The following is an 18239-nucleotide window of genomic DNA, read 5'->3' as shown; positions in this document are numbered from 1 at the left end:
GTGTGAGCTGTTTGCTGCAGTTCACTGATCTTGTTAATGTTAGATTGTGAGCTCCTGGATTCAGGGCCTCTTCTAACACATTGCAGCTTAACCTACCTCTTCAAACACCATTTTAATCTTGTCTGTAAAGGTTACATACGCCAGTAATCATACCTCTAACTTTCCATGAAATGTCCGTGAATTGACTGTATAACCTCTGTTCATTTAATGTAACCATGTATTGTTATAACTCTGTGCCCAGGACAAACTTGAAAACGAGCGGTAACTCTCAATGTATTACTTTCTGGTAACACATTTATAAATAAATAAATAAACGATGGAATGGTGCGGTCTAGTACATGAAGAGATCCCCCCAGGAGCTAAGAATAGAGCTCTGGACGATACCAATCCTGAGAATAAACGGGTTCAAATAAACTGATGGGGGGATTGCTGTTTTGAGTACGTTTCTCAAAACTGGTGTGACCCCGGGAAGAAGGCATTTGAGAACCTCTAGTCTCAACAAGCGGCCTTGAAAGATATTTAACCCTTTGGCTGCCCCAAGATGTTGTGGCACTCTGACTACGTCATGCTCAAAGGACTTGCTTTTTCCGAGTTCGATGACATCCTGCGTTCCCATGGAGCTCAGGACTAGAGAAGGGCAGATGCACCCAAATCCGTTACCCGAACTCTCTCGCATTTTACCTCCAATATCCGTTTTGCGGTGTAAAATCCGCTGACGGATTTGGTCGGTTTAAATCCGCGCGGATTCATCAAAATCCGCCATTGGATGCAACCTGTTAATGGATTTGTAGAATCCGTTGGATTGTTCAAACCGTGGATTAGATTCTGCAAATCCGACCACGGGTTGCAGAATCCGGAGTGTATTGGTAATAATAATTTTAAAAAATCCGCAAAACGCGAATTGCCCTTTTTGAAATTGATCTGCGGAAATCCGTGGACCAAAGAAACCGGCAGATCCACTGCAGATCCAAATCCGCCACAAAAATGTGCCTCTCTCTATTCAGGGCGAGATCTAACCAGTGAGGAAACGGAGGAGAATCCCTTTTTGTTTTGTTTCCTCCAAAATGGCCGCAGTGTGCCTGAGGTGCTGAGGACCTTAGGCACCACGACCCCTTCGGCACTCAAAAGGTTAAAAATGTACCAACAAAATGAACAACTACATTTTCAACTGCTGCCTGCTTGGTATCAAGGGTCTCGGGTATGCATGAAATAACTGATGTTATTCTTAGTTACATTCAAAGCATTAATCTGACGCCTGGAAAACAACTGAAACATCAAGCAAAGCGCAGCTCCAATATTTAAAAACACTGCCAGGATTGGCTATTTGCGTCTTAAGGACTTGGAGGGGAATAGCAAAGGGTTAAATCGTTTGAACATATTAGATCTGAAAAAAATATCCCTCACTCCGAATTTTTTTAAATACCTTCAGGTCCGGGCATTCTATAATAAATTAGCCCCCTACCCAGCGTTGACTAATTTTGAAAATCTCTGTCTGGCAGAATCAGACACATCGGGACTCACATCGCAGTTATACGGAGAAGTCGTCGGTTCTGACGATCCCGAGCAGAAACACCCGAGTTATAGATCCCAATGGGAGTCAGACCTGAGAGAATCCCTTGAAGACGAGGACTGGAATCAGATCTACCTAGCTGCAGCTAAAAGCTCAATTTGCACCACACTAAAGGAGAATGCATATAAGGTCCTAATGAGATGGTACCACACCCCACTAAAATTATCAAGGTATGTGCCGGGACTCTCCCCGATGTGCCCTCGACAGTGCGGAGAGTCGGCCGACCTGTTACATATGCTGTGGTCTTGCCCACGGATCGCCCCTCTGTGGGATGAAATTCGAGATTGGACTCAGAGGTTCTTGGGCCTCCCGATTCCATTGGACCCGTGGCTGTTCTTGCTGAACAGGCCATTGGTGGGACTCTCAAGAGCAAACAATAAATTAATCGAGCACCTTGCCCTAGCGACCCGGTGCGAGATCGCAGCAGTATGGAAACTTAATGAGATTCCTTCCATCCGTGTATACAGGAGAAAAGGAACCCAGTCTTCAAGCACTCTGTCACAACTAAATGTATAATTGTAATGTAAAATACTTTATTATTGAACAATGAATAAAAAATGGGGGGTTAAAATAAAATTAAATGGTATGATTCAACAGCACGTGACTGTATCATTGGTAACCCAGCTATGGCTAGGTGGGTAGATGGTAATAAGGAGATCCCTAATAGATAAACAGGATCTAGTGCTATAATTATAGCTACCTAAAGATACAGGGAAGGAGCCGTAGAGAACCCACTAGGAAAAAGTTTTGTCTCAATCTGGATGTATCAGGGCGTGTAATATAACGCGCTTATGGCAAACTTTATATAGTGTGTGCATTAACACACTCTTGCATGATATGCGATAAGTCAAACCCATAGGGTAATAACCCGTGTGTAATAGTATGGTGGTAGCTAATGAACAAACCTCAATTACACTGTCAGGGCAGAGTATCAAGTTCTGTATGGGTGACCCCAGAGTGATACTCTGGCCAGGTCTGAGGTAGTGACCTATGCAGCCCTCACTTCAGGAGATACCACAGCATATGGCACTCACTTTGGTAATAGCCTCCATAGATAGACACCGAGGATACATTCTCCGATAGGAGTGAGTGTGTGTCTATATTGGTACTAGCGTTGCTTATACATGCCGCCTTTAGAATCACTCAAATACGTCTTTACTTAATCTGCGCATGGTGCGTACTGAGTATCTATCACACACCATTTGCAGTAAAGGTATTACAGGGGCTCTATTCAGTGCCCCACTTATGCCAATAATCTCACACCATACCTCTCAGTATCTAATATACCTGTCTGCACCTATCTCCTGAAGTGAGGGCTGCATAGGTCACTACCTCAGAGTATCACTCTGGGGTCACCCTTCTGCTCATGGCAGCTTAACTCCCCCCCCCCCCCTCCTTACCCAGGTGAGGCAAGAGGGGGAGAACTATTCTTTGTCCTCTCTCCTCAAGATCTTCTCTCAGCTCTCCCTGAAGACTAACTCACACTCACTAACTGACAATCTATATTTTAGGAAACATGTCTCAATTTGAATATCCTCAGGGAGTGTCTCTAACTTTGAATCATTACAACTCAAAGCTGGATACCGATTGGCTCACACACATCAGGGGGTGTTCCAACCCATATTCACCCTTTGGATTAACATGCTCAAATGTTGCTTAGGCCCGCCCCTGAATATTGCTACATACTCAGAGCTGAAATGCAAAACAGGCCAACTGAAGGAATTAACCTTTCCACTGCCTGTTCTAACAGGACTGACAGAGGAAAGGCCCAGAAATAGCAATAGCTGCCGAAGGCCAGGCTATATGTACATTACTTCAATAAAAATACAAGTTATAAAAAAAATAAAACACTGCCAGGATAATGAAGAATTTACTCAATGTAAGCGTCCAAACATGCTGCATCACATGGTTATACTATTTGAAATGATCCCCGTTTTTAAAGTGAGAGAGAATGTGCAATTAATAAGATACATGTAAAGCAATGATTTCCTGTACAGTATCGGATACATTATCCTAATTATTGTGCAACGAGAGGAAATAGGATGATAGTGGAATCTGGGAATAATTAAAGTCTTAGCTGGAATAAATCAATACGTTTATTTTTTTCTTTTTTAATGAGGATTCATTAGTAAAGTTTATTATTAAAGCAGTTATCCCGATGACTGAATATTCTTTTAAAACTCATTTAAAAAATGTTGTAACAAAATTGTGGACCAGGAAGTCTTAACTTTTGGGGGGGGGGGTGGGGGTGGAGGGGGGCGGGCATTTTTCAACATCTCTTGTATCAAAAACCAGAACAAAAATCTGCACCAATTTTATCTCCAAATTTTTTTTTCAACTGATTTTATTTTTCCTTTCATAGATATGGTGCAGTATTCTTTACATCAGATTTGCAGCTGGGACATTTGTATTTAATTTTTTGTACTATATGTTTTATTGTTTGTAATACATGGTATGGGGAGGTCAGGGGCATACAGAAATCAACAAAGAAAAATTACAAAAATGGAAAGAGGGAGGAATACATAACGACCATCTTCAGATGATCCATCACGGTCCTGTTTAACACAAACAAAATGGCAGCACAGCATTCCATATGGATACATAAGTAATAGGGTACTTCCTCCTAGTTTGTAAGGAGAACATAAGATCTCTTTTTTATTACTCCTTTACAGCCTCCCTTTGCTCAGCCAGGGCTCCCAGACTCTATGAAGGCTTTTTGTATTATATTTAAGGAAGGTTGTCAGCTGCTCCATCAACATGATTTCCTGTACTTTTTGGATAACTTTATTCAGAGATGTTGCCCTTTGCTTTTTCCAGGCCGCAGCTATTACACATCTAGCCGCCGTGAGAATGTGAGAGGCAAGTTTGCGTTGGGGTGTATCCATAATGGTTTAGCGAACAGGAAACTCAATGGATCCATCCCAACCCTTGTGTCAAATAAAGATTCTAAGAGACTCTGTATGGAGGCCCACTAGCATTTGATTTTCGGACATGTCCACCATATATGTACCATGCCCCCTGTAAATCCACATTCCCTGCAGCATTTATTTGTGGTTCCAGGGTAACTTTGGCTCAATTTAAAAACCACCTAAACAGGATTTTTTTTACACATTTTCTTTTATATTAGTTCATATTGATGACTTGGAAGCCCACGCTCATAGGTTACTCTAGGCTCCATTTATTATGCCTAGATCGAGATCCTGAGCCCATTGAGTCATATATTTGTTTGCAGGGAGCTCACTTGAGGGGTTTAGCTGACTGTATAGATAAGAAATTAGCCCTTTTTATATTCCTCACACCGGCGCATGATTTCAGAATTTGTACATCTTGGGAGTAGCCTGGATTGTAATTATGTTAAAACAAAGTGTCTGACCTGAAGGTAGCAAAATTGTTCAGATTTTGGAACTCATATTTGATACAAAAATATGTGAGCTCTAGCACTTTGTCGTTATTTTGTTGGTCTCCTATGCCTATGATACCTGCCATTCTCCATTTTTCATATGTCCTGGACTGTGTACCTGGAAGGAAACTGGGGTTATCCTATAGTGTAGAGGGAGAAAGGGGGTGGCCCGGTATTAAAGGGGTTGCACCCCATTTGGCCATCCCCTGACCTCACCAGGGAGACAAGGGGTTAACTGGGCTGAGGTCCAGAACTGTGATTTAACCCTTGTTATAACCTGTAAATGTATTTTCCCCTGTTCCCCTGTTCCCCTGTTCCATTGTAATGTCTGGTTTAATCAGTGTCTGCATCACACACACACTAGAATCCATCCGGGAGCACAAGGGTTAATAGCCATTGGCCGCCATTAGGGCTCAATGCATTCTAATGGAGAATCTTGTTGTTTTAGTCTTGTTTCCTGTAAAGACCAGCAGGTGGCGTCCGAGAGGGAGAGCGGCGGTTTACCATTGAAAGTCAATGGGCCCATTGACTTCAATGGAGATTCCTCGAGGTAACTTTCGAAGAACAAGTTGGCTGCCGTCCAGACCGCAAACCGCAAAGCGGATACATTTTCAATAGGAGAGCTTTGATCACTTATAAGTCAAGGTCAACGTCAAGTGGCGTGGGAATAAACAGTTCTAGGGCCCCTAGGAATAAAATTATTTTTGCCCCTAGTTCCTAGGCTTCCCCCCACTCGACCACAACCGGGTCTCCGAATCCTGGACCCCCGATAAGGGTCGAACCAGATGGAGCAGGTCGCGCCATAGGCTTTGCCGGCGGCGGCAGAAACGGCTCAGAAAAATGACTAAGTGGAAAAAGCTGAAATCTGGTACTCCATATCTCCAGTTCCGGAGGGCCCAGCGGATCAAGGTTTGGGGTATCTGCAGTCACTGCTCCGGCATCACTGCAGAACCATCCTTGACCCTCCTGGACCAACCCGACGGAGTATGGACCCCCTTGAAAGTTCGGGACTTTTCCCATAGACTTCAATGGCGGAGAAACCCCATTGACTTCAATGGCGGCAATTAACCATTGAAAGTCTATGGCGGAGAAGCCCGTTGTTTTCAATGGGGATTTAGTGAAAAGCTGAGATTTCTTTTTTAGCGGAGATTTTTGTATTAAAGTAAAAAATGATTTAATGTGCATTTGTGTATCTCCGATTCCGAAGGTCGTAGCAAGTCTCTTTTTGGACCATATGGTGTCCCAGTTCTGGCAATGAGAACTGGGAAGTTTGGACCTGCTTGACCCAACGGAACCGGATATTTTAATACGTTTATGTTTTATGTTTAATACTGTGTCCCAAGGTATGGACAAAGACACAGAGGAAATTCCTTTGCATACCAGGGTAGCAGATGGCCCTAGAGGCGACCCAATGTCTAGGACTTAAGTATTGTTCAAAGGATTTTGTCACCCTCCCTGTTTATTTGACGGCGGAGAAGGCTCAAACCAGAGCAGTTTTTAAGTGTCCCATTTAACACCTTCCAACAAAGGTTTTCCTGCCAGAGATCCAAATGGGTAGACTGGTTGGCATTCCATTTGCATATGTGGGGCTACAGAAATGAGACCCCAGAGTTCTACTGCGCCTGTGCCAGCTAGCAGGGGGGCATGTATTAAAATGTGTTCCCACATTAAAGATTGGCTGGAGGTAATTGCAAACCAATCACAGGTACTTAATGTTAAGGATAGAGGGACAAAAGGTTTATAAACTGCTGTCCACCCTATATCCTTTGTCTTCGTTTGCTGATATGGTTACCTGATATTACCTGAATGATTACCTGATTGCTGAGAGAAATGCTACATCAAACTTCTCATTCCCCAACCCCTAAGTAAGTGTACTTCTTGTCTGTTACTGTATTATTCGTGTGTTCACCTATCCAAAGGAATAAAATCACTTTATTATATCTTAAGCCTCGTTCAGTTCAAACCCAGTTATTTTTGTGTAATATAAATAGACCTGTGTAGGCTATCGTCACATATAGTATGGTCAGTTCAGATGCATTAGTTAAAAGGGGGTACTTAAGTTTGCCCGAGTTCCGAACCTTTGCGAAAAAGTTGATGGTCGGGGATGGTGGGTTGTGAGCTGTGAGCTGTGTGCTGTCCTTTAGATAACCATAGCCTAGCCGAGAGGGATAGAGGTCTAGAGAGCCATGACTCAATATTTACCCATATATTTTGCTCTAGAGAGCCATGCCAGGGTATTACAGTAGCTGTTTTGTATGTATGTATGTCTTTACATATATTGTACCATTAAAGCTGCAGTTCAGTCTTTTTTTTAATTTATTTTTTTACTTCAATAGTTTCATGTGTGCAATCTCTAATTACCTAAGGAACTGTATAGCTGCAGGTCAATTCGTTCTCCATGTATTGATAGGTCGAAATTTGGTGACATAATTAGTGAAGGGATCTGTTTATATTCTGCTTGTCTGTCAGTGGAAGCTCATGAATATTCATGAGCACTCCTGCACTGACATGTGTTAGAGGGAGGGCAGGGCTGACAAAGGGGTGTGCCAGGGCTTGTTACAGAGGAAAAAGGAGAGAGATCCAGCGCTACACGGATTTCAAGATAATGAATTTATTGTGCCACACGACGTTTCGACCAACAGGTCTTTTTCAAGTGACAAGGCACTTGAAAAAGACCTGTTGGTCGAAACGTCGTGTGGCACAATAAATTCATTATCTTGAAATCCGTGTAGCGCTGGATCTCTCTCCTTTTTCCTCAGTGTACTTTGGAAATTCCAGGCAGGTACTTCCTTGAACCAGCAGCACCGGTAAACTGTATGTATTTGTTTATATATTGTGGTGTGCAGCCTTAACCCCCCTTTACATTGAGGGCTTGTTACAGGACATGAAGGGGCGGTGCCTTAGCAAATGGCTGTTAAAATAGAATACAAGAAAATTGGTCTTTAAAAGTTGTTTTTTTAAAAACAGAAAATGCTAAAAGTATTTTTTCTTACTACAGAACTGATTTATTTAAAAAAACACACATGCAGGATATTGACTGAACTGCAGCTTTAATGTACGTAGCGCTTCACAGCAGTAAGGCCTTGCCCCCGCTGCATGCTGCAGCGTCCGCTGTGGCGGACGCTGCGCTCACCAGAGCCCTCCCCGCAACGGCGCCGGGCCCGCTGCAAGGGGGGGCCGCAGCGCTCGCGCGAGAGCTACTCCTGCTCTCAATAGAATTGAGAGCAGGAACTCGCGTCGAGCGGCTAGGCACGCCCCCCGGCGGTTCAGCCAATGAGGGCAAACCTGCCGGGTGACGTCATGGCCGCGCCCCCGTCACTCCTCCGCCACGCCCCCCCCGGTCTCTGCTCCTGCAGTGAGCTGCAGACCGGGGAATCGCCGGAACGCGCAGCCGAAAGCGCGGGCGCGCATTAGAGCGCCGTGACCGGGGCCTTAGCCTAATAAACGTTGTAATTGTACAATGTTTTAATTGAGACGCTAGGTAGTGTCTGTACAATCTGGTACTGCCAGACTTCCACATGTTTTAAGGGCAGTATTGATCTGGTCATCCTTCTTCTCTTATTTCCCATATAAATGTAAAGACCTCTTTTGAAGATCTCTAATTATTTTGTAAGGGACTAAAGCATTTGAAAATAATATAGTAACCTAGTAGAATATTCCTTTCCTCCGAGGAAATCTATGCAAACCATGAGATCTGATAACGATCACATTTTGCCAGGTCTTTTTTAATCTGAGACACGAGTTTGGGGCAATTATATTGGTACAATGTCTGGTACTGTACAATTTGGTAATAAAAATTCCCAGCTATTTTAAATGGATATTCTTCCATTTGTAACTGAAGTTGAGCTGGAAAAGCTTTACCTCATGCATGGGTAAAGATACATTTATAGCTTCAGATTTCTCTGTGTTAGTCTTATACGTTGACAAGCTGCCAAACTCTTCCAAGGTTGCCGGAAGGTTAGGGAGGGAAGTTAGTGGATTTGCTAAGGTTAAGATAACATCATCTGCAATTGCAAATAATGATCATAAATCATTCCCTATATTAATCCCTTCAATATTGGTATTGTTTCTAATTGTCTGGGCCAGCGTGTCTATTGAGAGGGAGCAAAGAGAAGCGGTGATAAAGGACATCCCTGTCTCGTCCCATTTTTTATCTGTACCAACTTTTGGTCGCCCCCATAGACTTTCAGGGAAGCAATGGGATTCTTATATAGGGCCGAGATTCCTGTCAGTATTGGACCTGCAAAGCCGAAAGGGCCAACTCATGCGGTGGAACGCCTTTTCTGCGTCAAAGCTTAGGAGAATGGCTTTTGTCTTGCTGCGTGTGGCATGATGTATCAAATAGATAATTTTTCTGGTATTATCTGAGGCTTGCCGTGTAAGAATAAAACCCACGTGATCCACCTGTACAATTCTAGGAAGGCTGGGATTAATTAAGTTAGCTATAATTTTGCTATATATTTTTAAATCTGAGTTGAGAAGGAAACTGGGAGATTTTAATAAATATACCCCCTGGTATAATTTTTTATTCTAGGGGTCTATGCATCAAGATACTCAAATGCCCTTCTAACACTATAGTCACTGCCATTAATCCACTTTAATCCACTTAGTCCTGACAGGGACTGCCCCTTTAACTGCAAAAAAACAATATTTAAAAGGCCCCAGCAAAAAGAAAATAATAGCTGCCAAATTATTTGACAGTTAAAATGTGATTGGGATGAAAAAAGTAAGGGTAATTTACAAAAAAGAAATATATTTTTTTTTTCTTTTAACTTTCACACAAGGTTACGACTCAATGTGAAATTTGCTCTTTTTGCACAAAAAGCCGCTGCCGGGTCCGACATCGCAAGAGATTCACCGGCATTACGTCAACATGCATTGCAACTTCATTCAACCTGCTAATTTACTAAATTCTCTCAAATCTCTAGATACATTTAATGCTGAGACTATAGATATGGCACACACAATGTTTTGCTCGCTGTCTGCCGATATTTCACTCAGAACTTCCGAAATTGCCAAATCTAAGATTCATTTTGTGACATTCGTAGCCCTATCAGGCGTGGCGAAACATTGTTGCCAGGAATTTACTTTGGGGAAAAAACACTTACAATTTTGGACAATTTCGCATATCACTGTGCAGGAAAGTGCTTTGCGGACCTAATTGGCAGAGTTGACCTTGAAAAAGAGGCACATGATGGCTACAGTCGCATAATTTGTTAAACATATAATAGCTGTTTGAAACTTACATATGTGGCCTGGGTTCCCCGACTGGCCCCTTACCTCCGCTGCAGCTCGGGAGAAGGGGGGTTGCTGTGGGGGCTGCCGGAGTGGTGAGCGCCCCGCCGGAGCTCTGACGGGAGCAAATGATCAGAGTGCCGCCATCTTGCCGTTGCGCATGCTTGCACAGTATCTTACCTTGGTGCGACGGCCATTACAAGACTCGCGCATGCGCAGGGAGCAGGGAGGCGGCCATTTGGGATAGCGCACGCGGTACCAATGATAGAAGGGTTCCGCAGGGACTACAGCCCCAGAAGACCACAGGGCTGGAAGTAAGTTGGCCAGGCCTGGCCAATGAGGTGACAGGATTCTTCTGTGAGGCAGTTGTGACAGTTGGTGCTCAGGGGGCTTGCTGGCAGTTGGAGCAGGGACGCAGCTAGGGGAAGTTGTACAGGTGCAGGGGTCTGTGACCTTCTGTTCTAGGCCAGAGATCCCTTGGCCCCAGATAGGTCCCATCTCATTGTAAGCTTGTGGTTGCTGTAGGGAAGGTCCCTTCAGTTAGGGATCCTGCCCCTTTAGTGGTTTGCCACCTTAGCGCCACAGTTGTTTCATTTGAACTATTGCTGCTGCAGTCTGGGACCAGTCTGCCAGAGAGTGAGCGACCATCGTTACGGAAGTCACTCCAGAGGGAGGCATCCCATCCAGCGGAGGATATCGTTGGATCGGCGGATCCCCTGCTTCTCGTTGTTAGCGCGCCCGGGTGTGGACACACCCAGCAGGTACCGTTCGCCAAACATGCACCAACACCGGTATAATAAGGCTCTGATCATGCCTAGAGGGGTGGGCATCTTTTGGGGACACTTATTGGGTGAAGTGACCAAAGGACACTTCTAGTACAGTGGACACGGTGTGGGGATACACGGTGGTGGGACAACGCCCTGCGCTGCGAGGTATAGCTGTAACCATTAGTATTGTATTGCCTGTATGTGGTTTATGGTTATTGCTCACAGTAAATGTTATTATTGTTATTCTTATAATCTGTGGACTGTTATTAATAGTTCCTGCTCGGGGTTATCCCATCCAATTGGGATCCCGTGCAGGTGGAGGCGCTGCCACTCAATAGATTTATTACCCCAGGCTCCCAGTAGTGGAGGCTCAGATCCCTGTGAGCCGACAGGTGCCACCAGCACTAGTAGACCCTTCACATTAGAGGGAAAGAGGGCTACACATAGTTAGTCCTGCAGTAAGATAAACTAAAATATCAACAGTGCTGTAATGGCCAACACACAAGCAATAACCTATACTAGGATGTCTGGAACTTGGTCTAAAAGACACTGACACTACAATTACCAGAGGTCAAATATCTAGATGCCCCATGTTCAAACAAGACAACAATTTAGCTTCTATATCACAGAGACAACTTGCAATGACCATACATGAATTGTGAGAAGCAATTTCTGGTACAGAAGGGGTAACATGGAGTATCATAGGACATAAATATACATTTAGAAATGGACCATTAAAGTCGTTTACAGTATGTCACATGGATGCTCTATTATTTTAGACATGTTTGTAGCCAAGAATATAGCTTGGTGGTGAGTAGTATATCTGCCCTAGCAAAATGAAATGGCTGCTGGTGTTAATGTAGTATACTGTACAGTATCTTCAGATGAAATTGGTAAGGGGCTTGGACTATAATTCACATTCAGAGCTTAAACCCTGTGCTCTGGTCACGTCGCAGTCGCCAGGACTATAAGTGCGGCCTTATAGAGCCGGTGACAGCGACGCAACAGCAACGGTGACTTCATGCTGCGGTCGCTGGAAAAATAAAATTGTCTTGGCTTCCAGCGGTCACACCCTCGTGTTGCTTCTACTATAAGCGCACGCGACGGCGGCAATAAAAAAAATTGCCACGACGGGCACTATATTAGCAGCCTTAGAGAGAAAGCCAGCGTTAGTCCTGCTGTTACTGGTGGTTGATATGTCCTGTGTTTTCCCCCTTCTGTAAAAGCAATTTCATCACCACACAGTCCGTTGGTGGTAACAACCACAACTGAAAGAAGCAGAAGGTATGACCCCCTCTGTAACACATAAACCACTATCTAAATAACCATCTGAGATATTGTATCTGGACAAAGATGTCAGGTGCAGTGCGGTAAGTCAGCAGCCATTAATTCTCATCTTGATAAAGGGCTACATTTACCAAGCCGTGTTACTCCATAATACACATCATAGCTCAGTAAATATGGTCCTTTATGATCCATTGTAGTAAATGGGTTGTAAGGTTTTTTCCTTGCTACTTACTATATATGGCCCTTTATTGGCCATTCATTTATACTCATATGAACAGTAAGGTGTATTCCAGCATGGAAGATGTTATGGAGTAGCACTTAGATATTATGGAATGGCCCATATTGAGCTACACATGTAACCAGCACATGTCAATACTGCTTACGTTGACTGGAAAGAGTAGGTGTGTTCAGAGTAGACAAGGAGATGTGCAGTTTTCCATGGTCCACAATGCCTGTTTTACCCCTGATGCTTTGTGGCCTTCTGCTTACATTTCCTGAGGATTTTACATTTAGGCGTGCGACTAAAACCAATATACTTCGAGCCATTTCTGATCAAATATCATTTCTACACGCCAGGACCTTAAGCTAGTACAAAACCACCAATGCCATTTTCATCCACTCTCCCAATCTCCTTCATCATCTTGAAGGTTAAAATGACCACCCTCTTCTTGTACTCATTCTTCATGCCTCAGTTAAACGTACGTCCTAAAAATGAAATCCTCATGTCTCCAGGGTGCTCTGCAGAAATCCATGCCTACACATGGAAATCAGACAATGCTGCTTTTATTCCTCCATGCTATTTTTCCATCATTCATTTATTTCCATGGTTACTTGCAGTTTTGTATTTCCACTACTTCTAGTGCATGGGCTGTAATCTGTATTGAAATCTCCGAAGTTTTCAAGGCAATTTGAATTTACATTCCCGTTTTCCATGGGCAAGCCTAGGGAAATCAAATGGACCGTTTTTGGAATAGTTGAATGGGAGTTAATGGCTATGTCCATTAGTCTCAGTGCATCATTCCTCAAGACTTTCATGAACTCACTCCCAATATAATTAAGCATGGATTACAGATATTCATCATCATTTTCACTGGGGCCACAGACACCAGCGGAAAACATTCTTCTTTCTCATCTGTAGATCGTACATTGAACTTCCAGCCATTATATACAGATGTAGGGGGCTGCACTGTTTCCTCCCATACATCAGAATACCAAAGAATGCCTCGGAATATCACAGTTTCCATTGGATTCAATAGCCATGTTGCCGCAATACAGCAATTAATCTGGCTACATCTGTACCTCATGTCGGCTAAACAACAAACTAAAAAAACAATGGAGTAGCCTTCTCCCCATACTGCAGGGGTTCTCAACTCCAGTCCTCAAGACCCCTCAACAGGTCAGGTTTTTAGGATATCCCTGCTTCAGCACAGGTGCCTCAATCTGAGCCACTGATTGAGCCACCTGTGCTGAAGCAGGGCCTGAGTGAGTCACCTGTGCTGAAGCAGGGATATCCTGAAAACCTGACCTGTTTGTAGCTTTTGAGGACTGCAGTTGGCCATCCCTGATGTAAAGGGTTACAATGTTGATCATGAGTTGAACTTTTTTGGGATCATTTGATGTTGGCATCAATATTCCATCACATATAATGTACAACCTCGCCATTTCATAGACGACGGGATAAAATGAATGAGTACTTCCTCCCTACACTGTGCAATATGTTTTCATTCATTTCGGTGACATTTCAGGCAAGCGCTTTCCGTTAAACCACAAGTCTACACTTCCCATTTGTTCCTTAGTCGTAAGTTTGTTATATAATCGTTACATATTATTCATGAGTCCCTTGTCTTATAATAATCATAATAAACTGCAGACATGACTAAAGTAAGTGTAAGTGACGCCACTGCAATTGGATTAGGAAATAAAATATGAGTTTACAGCAAAACTGACTATAATTAGTTGGTATTATTGTTTATTTACTTTAATCTGAACCAGAGGGCGCCCCAAATTTATCATTTTTTTGTTCTCCCACTATTTTACACCCTAAAAAAAAAGTGTCAGCCAGGGTCACCCAATAAAAAGAAGCAGCGGCATGTTACAATTAAATGGCGGCTTTCTATTGGCTCACCAGAATGAGGCTGAGTTCGCAGTCATGAAAGAATGGAAACGCCGTATACAGACGGACTTTTTCATCCTGGTGACATATTTCTTTGTAGAACTATATAATGTGGTAGGACAATTAAAATACTGGTGTGGCATTGTTCACACAGATAACACCACTTATACCGTTGTAATGCAGAATATCACAGAATTCCCATAGCACTCAATGGCAGTGTGAACCTGGTTTGAGTCCCAGTGTCACCTCTCCTTGTTGCCTTGAGCAATTCATTTCATCTCCCTGTGCCTCAGTCTCCAAAATCAATAGAGTGTAACTCTATGGGGCAGGGGCTCAATGTGCTTGCAAAATTCACTGCATATACTATCAGTGCTCTATGGCAGTGGTCTTCAACTCCAGTCCTCAAGCCCCCCCAACAGGTCAGGTTTTAAAGATACCCCTGCTTCAGCACAGGTGGCTCAATCAGTAGCTCAGTTGCTAGCGTGACTAGATTGCGACCGCCATTTGCCCACGAGCATTGTGGTTACTTGCTGCCAGAGACTGATTCCCTTGTGTGTACCACACGGCCCTAATTCAACCATAGAGGACTTGGAGGGCATTGCTGTCCGGAGGGACTCCTTCCAGCCGAACACTGAGTGCGAGCTTCCGCTTCCGGTTCACCGGCTACACGAGGAGAGTCACGTGACGACGCCAGTACCTGGAGCCGCACTGAGAGGACTAAGCTGACGGCACATGAGAGCCAATCTCATACATGCTATTTATCGCTTTACCTTGTGAGTGGGCATTTGAAAGATTTTATGTTCCTTGAAATACAAATTTTATTATGTTAATGCACTAGGTGTGCGCCTGATTTTTCTTTTCTTTTTAAAGATATACATACATACATTCTTCCTCCCATCTTACTTTTGGTCAATGTCTTGATCTTTTGACATCCCTTGGAATCCAGTAGAGTACCATCTTTGTCCAATGATACTCATGTCTTCTTGCGATATGTCCGACCCTCTGTCATTTTAAATTATTCACCCTCTTTTTCCTAACATACATTTCTCCATACTTCTTTGCATTGTCTGAAGCTTCTGAATTATCTTCACATTTAGGGTCCGAGTTTCACATCGAGTTAAAGCATATCTGAGACTCAATGTATGCATCAATGCAAGTTCATTATCACCTTAAGTAAGTCCCTACAATCTGTTTTCCCCTGTGGGAACCAAACACTGGCTGAAAAGGGTTAGTTGAAAAGAATACAGCTGATCCCCGTTATAACGCGGTCCTCTGGGTCCACCCGATAGGACCGCGTTAAAACCGGGATCGCGATTTAAAAAAAAATGGCTGCTTGCGATCAGAGACTCTGCGTCTGCTGGAGGGGGAGAGCTGGGATAACTCTCCCAGCTCTCCCTGAAGCCGGCGTCGCAGCAGCAACCCCACGCAGCCTTTACCCGTGCAGTGCAAGAGACTGTGTGCTGTGCAGGAGAGCTGGTAAGTCTGTGAGGGGGGAGCAGGGGAGGATCTCACATAGCCTGTGCCGGGATGTCAGCGGTCTTTGTGTGTCCCTTATCAGCTCCCTTCTCAGCTCCCCCCCCCGCCCAGCGGAGGTACGGTGTGTGTATGTGTGTGTTTTTGTGTGTGTGTGTTGATGTGCAGGAAGGAGGGATGGGATGTGCAGGGGGGGTGATGTGCAGGCTGGGGGGGAGGTGATGTGCAGGCAGGGGGATGTGATGGACAGGGGGGGTGGGATGTAATGGGCAGGGGGTGATGTGCAGGCTGGGGGGTGATGTGCAGGAAGGGGGGTGATATGCAGGAAGGGGGGTGATTTGCAGGAAGCGGGGTGATATGCAGGAAGGGGGGATGGGATGTGATGTGCAGGGGAGTTTTGTGTGTGTGTCCGTCCGCCCGCCCGTCCGTCTGTCCGTCCATCTGTTAGCAATAAAGCTTTAAAAAAAAGCGTTATAAGCAGATCCGTGTTTTAGCGGATCTCGCTAATAACGGAATTGAGCTGTAGTTTCTTTTGTAATCGTGCATTTCTTATTATCCAAAAGCAAATGAAGTATCAGAAAACAGATCCTTGGCAATTCAATTATTTATCAGAAGGCAACATAACAATAAAGCTTCATGTACAGGTACCGACCAAACTAAGACATACTGTGGATGGAGCGTTCTTGATCGCTCAATGGTATCGTTCGTTCTGGCGTATCCACTCTAAGAACAGATTCATATAGTAAGTTCTCATCTACAGATTAATCTATGCGTGGCTTGTTAGTATGAAAGAATAGCAAAAGAAAAGAAAACAATAACATTCTCGTCCTTGGAAAAGTCATGGGCGCAAAGCCTATAACTTTGATTTTATACCCAAAATGTTCTATAAACAAATTCACTGGTTCTTATTATTTCTACAAGTCAGCAGGTTTCAGAATTTCCCTACAACATGGATTTCTAACAAATCTCTGACAAAGTGGATCCTAACAGACAACATGGATTCCGATCCACTTGAATTCCATTGAGAAAATAAGGAATATTAGCGGATACGTATCATGGTGCTCACTGAGCCTCCAATATTATCCCCCTGTTGCAGGGTACATGCAACTACACACGTGGGTTTCTTGACAAGGCTTATTTATTTAGCCTTAAAAGATATACAGCACACAAAAACAAAAATAGCTTTTCATCAGCAAACAAAAAGAAAACTGACTTTTTCTTCAGCAGACAAAACAAAACAGTTTCTCTTTAACAGACAGTGTAAAAATCAGGCAGCTACCCTTTTCTATGCAGGAGACAGACAGTTCATAATTCATGTACTTTGATAACAGACCTTGTTTCAGTAATCTCTTCAGTACCTTACTCCTCTCTCCTCAACAGCCAGCACCCATGTGTCTACAGCCTGGGGTTTTAATACACCTTGATTAGGCAGCTGGGATCCAACTAATTGTCCTGAGGTTCCCAGCTGAAGTTAACCTAGTCACTGCTGCACTGCAGACTAGACATAGGTTTTCCAGGCATATAGCTGGTGGCTTTTATTTACCCTGTCACATTCCTCCCCTGTTAGTGTGTGGCTGGGGCTACACACGGCTGAAGCCCGACCATCCACCCCTTCTCTAGAAAAGAAGTCAGCATTTGCGTTCTCAAATGAGAAGGGTTGGAGGGTCATATACCATCTAGTCAATCTAGCATTGGAATACTTCATACTATTTAACCACTTCAGTGGAGCATGATCCGTCACCAAAGTAAAATGGACTCCTGCCAGGTAATGCCTCAAAGCCTCGATTGCCCACTTTACTGCGAGGCACTCTTTCTCAATCACTGAGTAGTTTTTTTCCCTCAGGAACAATTTCCTACTCAGGAAAAGGATAGGGTGTTCAATTCCCTCAAACTGTTGTGACAATACTGCCCCTAGCCCTATCTCTGATGCATCTGTTTGCACTATAAAAGGGCTGTTGAAGTCCGGGCTTCTAAGGATGGGACCCTCTGATAGACACCTTTTTATGTCCTCAAAGGCTCTCTGACAATCCCTTGACCATACCACTTGTGTAGGGGCACACTTTTTTGTGAGGTCTGTTAAAGGGGCTGCCACTTCCGAATAGTTGGGGATGAACCGCCGGTAGTACCCTGCTAAACCCAGCAGAGAGCGTACCTGCGTTTTTGTTTGGGGTGTTGGAACTTCTTTAAGGGCAACTACCTTGTTGGGTAGTGGCCTTACTTTTCCACCTCCCACTGCATACCCTAAGTATTTAGTTTTCGCCTTACCCAGGGCACATTTCTTAGGGTTGGCTGTGAGCCCTGCCTCTCTTAGAGATTTGAGGACCGCTTTCAGCCTATTTAGATGGGCCCGCCAGTGTTTACTATAAATGACAATGTCATCTAGGTAGGCTGTGG

This window comes from Ascaphus truei, chromosome 9 (assembly GCF_040206685.1).
Source record: "Ascaphus truei isolate aAscTru1 chromosome 9, aAscTru1.hap1, whole genome shotgun sequence".
NCBI classification, from domain to species: Eukaryota; Metazoa; Chordata; class Amphibia; order Anura; family Ascaphidae; genus Ascaphus; species Ascaphus truei.
Note: the sequence above shows the minus strand (reverse complement) of the source record.